General features: G+C 42.9%; 1 protein-coding gene across 1 annotated transcript in view; it reads left to right on the plus strand.

Annotated features, from left to right (window-relative positions):
• Window positions 1-7,499, plus strand: part of gfra3 (GDNF family receptor alpha 3) — a 66,016-nt gene extending 58,517 nt beyond the window's left edge. Inside the window, exon 8 of the mRNA XM_084352262.1 lies at window positions 1-7,499. This exon is cut by the window's left edge and continues 4,226 nt beyond it. The gene's annotated coding sequence lies outside the window, so the exon portion shown is untranslated.
• Window positions 7,500-7,710: the final 211 nt, after the last annotated feature.

Consider the following 7,710-nt stretch of genomic DNA (forward strand, 5'->3'; position numbering starts at 1 on the left):
TACGTAAATGAGATAACATACGTGAGTTAGATCACTTATGCAACTTTTGCTGTTAGACTGAATGTAGTTTTTGTAACCTAAGTATGATCTTTTCCTAAACCTAACCAAACCACAACGTCGATAACAGTCCAAAAGTCATAGGTCATATTAACTGTTTGTTGGCAAGCTTTCTTTTGACCAGACAGGATGTTGTATATTATGTATTATTGCTAACTTGAGCCTTTCATGTGTAAAAGTGGCATTAGAGGGGTAGGTAGAGCATCATTGTTTAACGCTTAAGGCCACTGACCAAGCTGCTGGTTATGAGTTGGGAGTGAGAACATGTTGACAATGAAGGTCAATAATACAAGTATTATGTAGAAGTATGTGTGTATCAAAGCCTGATATACACCGATCAGCCACAACATAAATTACACCACCTGCTTTGTATTGAGCAGGTTCCAATGTTTACGTGGTCTACATTGATGTTGGCTGGGTGGTATGTGTCAAGTAGCATTCACATGAATGCCAGGACCCAAGGTTTCCCAGGAGACCACTGCATCGTAGCGAGACGATCAATGTTAATCACTTCACCTGTCAGTGGTTTTAATGTTGTGGTTGATCGGTTTGTCTTCTTCCTCTGTGCCATAGGGTTAATGTTGTTCAGAAGTCTCACACACACACTGAAGGCTAGAGCGGGTCGTCTAGTAATCGGAAGGTTGCTGGTTGGAATCCCTGGCTCCTCCAGCTGCATGGCGAAGTATCCTTGAGCAAGATACTGAACCCCAAATTGCTCCTGACGAGCAGTTGGCACCTTGCATGGCAGCCTCTGCCATCAATGTACGAATGTGTGTGTGGATGGGTGAATGTGACAAGTGTTGTAAAGCGCTTTGAGCGGTCAGTAGACAGGAAAAGAGCTCTAGAAATGCAAGTCCATTTACATGTGGAACTGATCCCATGTGTTAGCATGGAAAAGGTATTTTTTAAGCCATCAGTCTGTGCTAGGACCGGATATATAGTAATTAAGTTAAATGTACAGTTTTCTCTTTCCCCTCCTAACAACTTCCATTAGCAAAATGGTTGATTGGAGGTTTCTGGTTAGAGATGACTCGGCTGAGAAAAGTTGTGCAATGGTTTTCTGTGATTTCAACGAGTGCAGCTTGTTGGAGGTCTTACACAGCCTGTGAGTAAGCTCTGTCTGAGAATTTTATTTGATGTCTGCTCACACCACTGAGTCTAAATAGAGTTATTTTAAACTGAGAAAGGGCAGCGATTGGTTCAATTTGAACATTCTCCTGATTTAAAAATCTTTTGTGAAAATATTGATTGGAGTGATTGAACCGGGGGAAAGGAGTCTTACATCTAATGTAGGAACTGTTGAGGATCACAAATTCACAGGGCTTCTGGACTCTGCAACTTGAAACCAGTCTGTTCACAGTCACAGTGAGTTGAGGCAGAGCAGCTAGAGGACATCAGAGGGAAAACCAGAAAACATTCTCTCCATAAAATATGATCCAGTTTCACCAAATCACTGACAGCTGATGCTGTGAGTGATGTACTGTCGTAAAGTGTTACACTGTGATGCTGCCCTCTCACTGAAGTTACCTAGTGCAGACACAAGTGATGGGAGCAGAGTGGTTGAGACAGAGACAACATTTACTCTGTTACAGGTCAGTGTAGCATCAACATGATTATCTCAAGGTAAAATAGTCACAGAACGTTACTTACTGCTACACTCACTTGGCTACTCTTCCCACTGCAGCATGAATCCATGCGCCATGCCTGCTGCAACCGGGCTCACCTCAAAGCTATGCTGACGCTTGCTACTGCTGCTTCCGATGCAGCATTTGAAAAGCTAAACCTCCATCCTGAGATCCACCTGGAAGCTCTGAGCCTTCACTCCATCTGGGCATCTTGATGTTTCCTTGTGGGGACTCACTCGGCCAGAGTCTAGATTCCAAATCCTACATTTATATAATCATCCACTCCACGCGGGTCGGCTGATTGAACCACTTCTGAGGTGGATTTGACCGCCTTGCTCAAGGGCAATAACCAACAAGGCAATTCTCGTCCAAATTTGACAAATTTGAGCATATAGTTAACAGTAAATTATCTCAAAAGGCGATGAGCAGTTTCCTCTGACCCCACAATCACTGCCTCCATCCTCCCCTGCACTACACGGAATTAGATAGCCAGGTCTGAACCCCCACCTCCTCCCACCCAAAGGGGGGGTTAATTGAGGTCAGCAGGGGAGGCCGGGCGTCTGATTGACGTGGCCGGTGGGGGCCGGAGTGACGGCCTTTTACCAGGCCCCGTTGTTCGTTTTAATTGTTGTCTCGGCTGTTTGTCGTCAGGGCCGACACTCTGTGGCAGGACGACAAGAGGGATGGACGGAGGGAGAAAGAGAGCCAGCAGAAGGAGAGAGAGGAGGGAGTGGACACCGGTGATTTACATTAATATGTACTGAAATAAACAAGCGGAGAAGCCATGCGTTAAATCAACTCAGGGAGAGAGAGAGGGAGAGAGAGAGAGAGAGAGAGAGAGAGAGAGAGAGAGAGAGAGAGAGAGAGAAAGCCTCCAGGGTGAGAGAGGAATAGAGGAGGATGTGTGTGTGTGTGTGTGTGTGTGTGTGTGTGTGTGTGCTTGGAAAGAAGCGTTCTTTTTATTGTTCTATTACCGTGCAGTAGATTTACACGCACTAAAGCGCACGCTCTCACACACTCACACACACCATGTCAGATTTGAGACTCTAGTGTGTCTGCGTTCTCTCTCCAGTATTTTAGTATTCTAATCCATCATTGGCCTGACATGGGGATGCTGTCTCTCTCCTCTCTCTCTCTCCGTCTGTGTCTCTCTCCCCATGCTACTGCACATACACGGCATCCAAACGGAAGATAAAGGCAGAGCAGGGGGAAAAAACAAACTCCACAGCAGGGAGAGCTTTATCCAGAGAGATAAAGAGGCGGAATAAAGCGGCGACGGAGAGATATAGAGGAGGTTGAAGAGATGGAGGGAGAGGGAAAAAGGGTGGAAGGAGCAGAAGAAAGAAAAAGAGGAGGAAGTGGAAAGTGGGGAATGGAAGTGGGGAAAGAGAGGGAAATGAAGGTAGAGAGAAGAGGAGGATGAAGCAGAGAGCAAGAGATAGAAACATAGAGAGAGACGTGTGTGTGCATGTGCGTGTGTTTGTGTGTGTGTGTGTGTGTGTGTGTGTGTGTGGCGGCTGAAGCCTGAACCTCCCTGCTCCATTTCACACTCTGTAGGTCCTGACGCATCGGCGCTCAAAGACACACACACACACACACACACACACACACACACACACACACACACACAAACACACATGCTCAGTCCTTCCGTTTTCGATTTGTAATTCACAAACACACACACACTCATTCGCCGCCATTTCTCAGTCATGCACGCAGATAAACAAAGATGCACCAACACACAGTCACAGTGGCTGAACTGAAATTCCTGCGGCTTTGCCCTCGACTCTCTCTCTGCTTCTCAGATACGCTCTTGGTCTATGACACTGGGTTCAAGAAACATTAACAGAAGAGTCCCCTCTAAAACATTTCATTGTTTGTTTTTGTAAACCAGCTTTGGTGACGTGGCATGGAGCATTCACTTTGAGGTATTCTCTCAGAACTGTTATTTTGCACCAATGACGGACTGTCAGAGAAGAGATGATACAACTACAGAGTTATTTACATCACAGTGTAACAGAACATACTGAGGGGAGACCAAACTACACAAACAAAAAACCCTCCTGTGGGATCTATCCATACACATGTGTCCAGATTTTGAGATATTTGTCTCCTGCATTCACTCCAAGACACTTGATGGGAATATAAGTTTGATTGTTACATTAAAAGAATTTTAAAAATGATCTTAATAATGCAGCAATGCATCGATGAATAATGAAACGCCCTTAGATTTGATCTAAATACAGCCCCGATACAGAGAGTATACCCTTTGGTGCATGATGTCCACTGAAGTGATCAGGTATCATTCCAGTAACCGCGAAAAGATGTACAAGAAAAATCATGTTAAAATGTGGATGAATTGAAAAATAATGGTGTTTTTTTTTACCTGTCTAGCTAACTATTAAACAGTTACTCCTGAAAACTGCACCCAACATTTACGCAACTCCTTCAAAATACCATATACTGACAAAACGGTTATTGGCATCATCATTCACTACTTAAATTCACATTCATTTAAGTATAAAAACAAACAAAAATATGACTTACTTTTGTGATTTAATCATTTAAAGGGTTTGATAGTCCCTATGAAAACTGTTGCCAGGGTGACAGATATCTCAAAACATGAGAATATAGTACCCAAACTATGTGTTTATTCATAATATTAGGATTTTTATAACATTGTTCTTGAAATGTCAGATGTCATTCTAACAATGCTAACAGTGAGTCCAATCCCTTTGCATTGTAAAGATTGTGTTTACTTATTTATTGATTGATTTATTTTTGGTAATTTGGGTGAACTGGCTCTTTTAAAGATTAACATTGATGTTGTAAATCAGAAGTTGTTATTGTCTCTTGTATTATTTGAAGGAGCTGCTTGACATTTTTAACATATGAACACGTTTTTGCTGTCATTCAGACTAACATTATTACATAATTTACATGTATGAAAAAAAAATGAAAGCACAGAGAAAATGCGATCTTAAGTTGATAAAACACAACTTTAAATAACTTCATGCCTGACTCATCATCAAATGCATTGTTTTCATTGGAGCTATCTCTTAACCAACAACAGCCGACATCTGTCAGAGTGGGGTCACCACATCCACATCGTTGGATAGGACGTAGTGTTTGTTGTATTTTAGTGTATTTAGTTTTCTGATTGAAGGGCTCCAGTAGGTATCTGTTGATGTCTCTGTTGACCTGTTCTTACCAAACATTGTAACACCGACTGTCTCTACACAGAGACACTGTGGGTTTAATGAGCAGTTACATCAACAGCATGTCACAACGACAGCGTTGGAATTGTTTAAAGGTGTGATTTTACACATTTCGATCAAGGTTAGACATTCCCCCAGCTTCATGTATTTGTGCTCAGCTAAACACTCCTGGACAGACTGTATCTGTGTACTGGACGCACAGAGTAAAGTAATATCCGTCTTGTCATGTGACTCTGAAACAGCGTTTAGGCTATCATGGAGCAATCAAACACTCCAATAAAAGTGAATCTGTGTAACATCTGCTGAACAGTGGTCTCTTTCGCCACAAGTAACATTAATGGGATAATGGTAAATGATCGAAGAGTCATAAAAACTTGTCTGAGTAACATCAGTTACACAGTCATTTCTATCTACATGCTAAGAATAGCTAACACAACTACTACTCCTACCAGATCTGAAAGGCTGTAGCCCCATGGGCAAGTGTGCATTTATTTCTTATGCGATTAAACTTTTCATTCATATGTGGGAGAATGTGTTAAATCCTCTCAAAAACTGAAAATCCAATCATCATGTCCTCCCTCCATGCTGATGGAAAGTCAGGTGAAATTTCGTAGTCCACAAAACATTTCTGGAGCTGCACGGTAAAACAGCGCTGCAGCATTCTCCTGAACAACTGACGTAGGTGGGGACTTGTTTTAAAATGAAATAAACAACCAAATAAACATCAAGTGGCTCCATACAGCTCGTCTGCTGTGATCACAGACGACATTATAGAATCAGCACGGGGAGGAGGGGATAATGACTGAATTTAAGTCATTATTATGAACTGTTTTTTTCAGGAAAGACGCTGCAAGTTTGGACATTTGACATAAAAAAAGAAAAAGAAAAGGAAAATACATTCAGCAGTTGTTGTCAGAGAGGGAGACCTGTCATTCTGGAGGTAGACCAGACTTCAAGGCCAACATCTACTTGATGTATCACTAGATCCAAATACAGGTCAAGCACAAAACCTCTCACTTCTTTTCAAGCTGTTTAGTTTGAAGCAGCAGTGTCTCTCAACCAGCCTTGCACTTTTATTTGTTAAACTGTGTCATAATGTGTGTAATAGGGGAATAGTGTGCAATGTCTGATGGTTCATTAGCATTGTTTTGTATAATTGAACCAAATTCCCAGGCCCATGTGAGAATATTTATGCCGTTGATTTCGTATTCAGTTGTGTAATTATCTCATCCTTCTACGCTCTGACTGGGAAAATGTCTATACAATTACATTTCTTGTGAATGAATTGTTGGGGACTTCCTGGAGCTTTCTAGGACTCCCAAGGTCTCCCCTCGTGGTCTCCCTGGACTTCCTGGACTCTTTCAGAACCACTTTACCGCATTGCACATGAAATGATGTTTCAGATGTGTTTCTGCAAAGTGTTTTTGTCTTTAGCTGAATGTTTTTGGGTTTTTTTTGAGCCGACACAGATGCACAAGCTCATCACTGTCGGCATGGGTTGCCATGGTTACCTAGGTATCACCTAGGTTGCTGCACCCCAGGTGATCCCAAAAGGTAAATGGAGCTGAATGATCTTCGGAAGTCTGATTCTTTTCAATACACAAACACCTGGCGAGGGCACGGCGGCCATTTTGATGCTTTTTTCCCCTGCTTGACTGACTGACTGAACCCCCCCCCTCCTCCTCCCCCACCTCTTATCCCGGCAGGTGCCTGGCTGAATGGGACATCATCGCCATGGAGATTGAGGCGATGACACTTGCACACACACAAACACACACACACACACTTACACACACACACAGAGTCACGGACTCGGAAATGAGACTGGCTTTCATGAGCGAGCGGCTGCAGTCTGACTCGATGAAAAGTTGTCTCTCTAAAGGGAAGACAGCCGCGTGGATTGAGCTGTCACTTGAAGGAACTCTGCTCTGCTCTTTCATCCCTCTGTGTGGAAACGGACTGATCTCTCCTTCTCTTTCATTCTGTCAAATGTAAACCTTTCCTTTGGGTAATTCCAAACTAAAGCCCGGGCTCGGGAGACAAGCAGGTGGAGATAAATGTACTCCATTTAAAGAACATTGACCGAGGCTGAAAAGGCTCCCGTCAACCCCAACCTCCCCCCCGCTTCCTGTCTAAAGCATGTCAGTGTACAGTGCCAGAGTGAGAGAGGCGTATCACCACAGGGCTTTCCCTGCTCTCTCTCATTTTCGTGTGTGATCCATATTAACGCTCCTTTGGTCCTGTGCTTTCTGCCTGTTGGACTGTTGGTGAAACTTTGACTGTTTCTTAAACACATGAACTCAAACCGGGTTCTCCTCCACACTAACACTAAAAATAAAAAAAAAAACAAATAGAAGTAAACATTGACTCCAGTCGATAGAGATCAGTGGTTGATTGGTTTTAAACTGTGTTGTTGAAATACTATGTCTCTCCGGGGGGCATATATGCCGCCCCGCATGAAACATTTTTATTTCTGATCGTTCGTTGACATTTTGCCCTGCTGAATGTGCCCTGAGGGGATATGAAACACTCCATGCCTCTGCTGTGTTCACCTGTGAATAATAAAATAAATGTACAAGCTGACATTTCCTTACCTTGACTTTCAGTCTCTGTTTTTCTCTAATGACCTGTTCTCATGTAGATTTTGCAGTGCAGATGAATTTTTTGTTGTTGTTTTGGCTCTTTACCACATTGGATTTGAAAGTAACTGTGGATTAAAGTGTCAGTTGTGTCACTGTCGCTTTATTTGAGGTTCTTCACCCTTTTCTGTCCTCAAATGTGTTTTGGAGCAGTGCTGTGTTTCCCTGCTG

This window comes from Pagrus pagrus (genome assembly GCF_965226575.1).
Source record: "Pagrus pagrus genome assembly, chromosome: 5".
Classification (NCBI taxonomy): Eukaryota; Metazoa; Chordata; class Actinopteri; order Spariformes; family Sparidae; genus Pagrus; species Pagrus pagrus.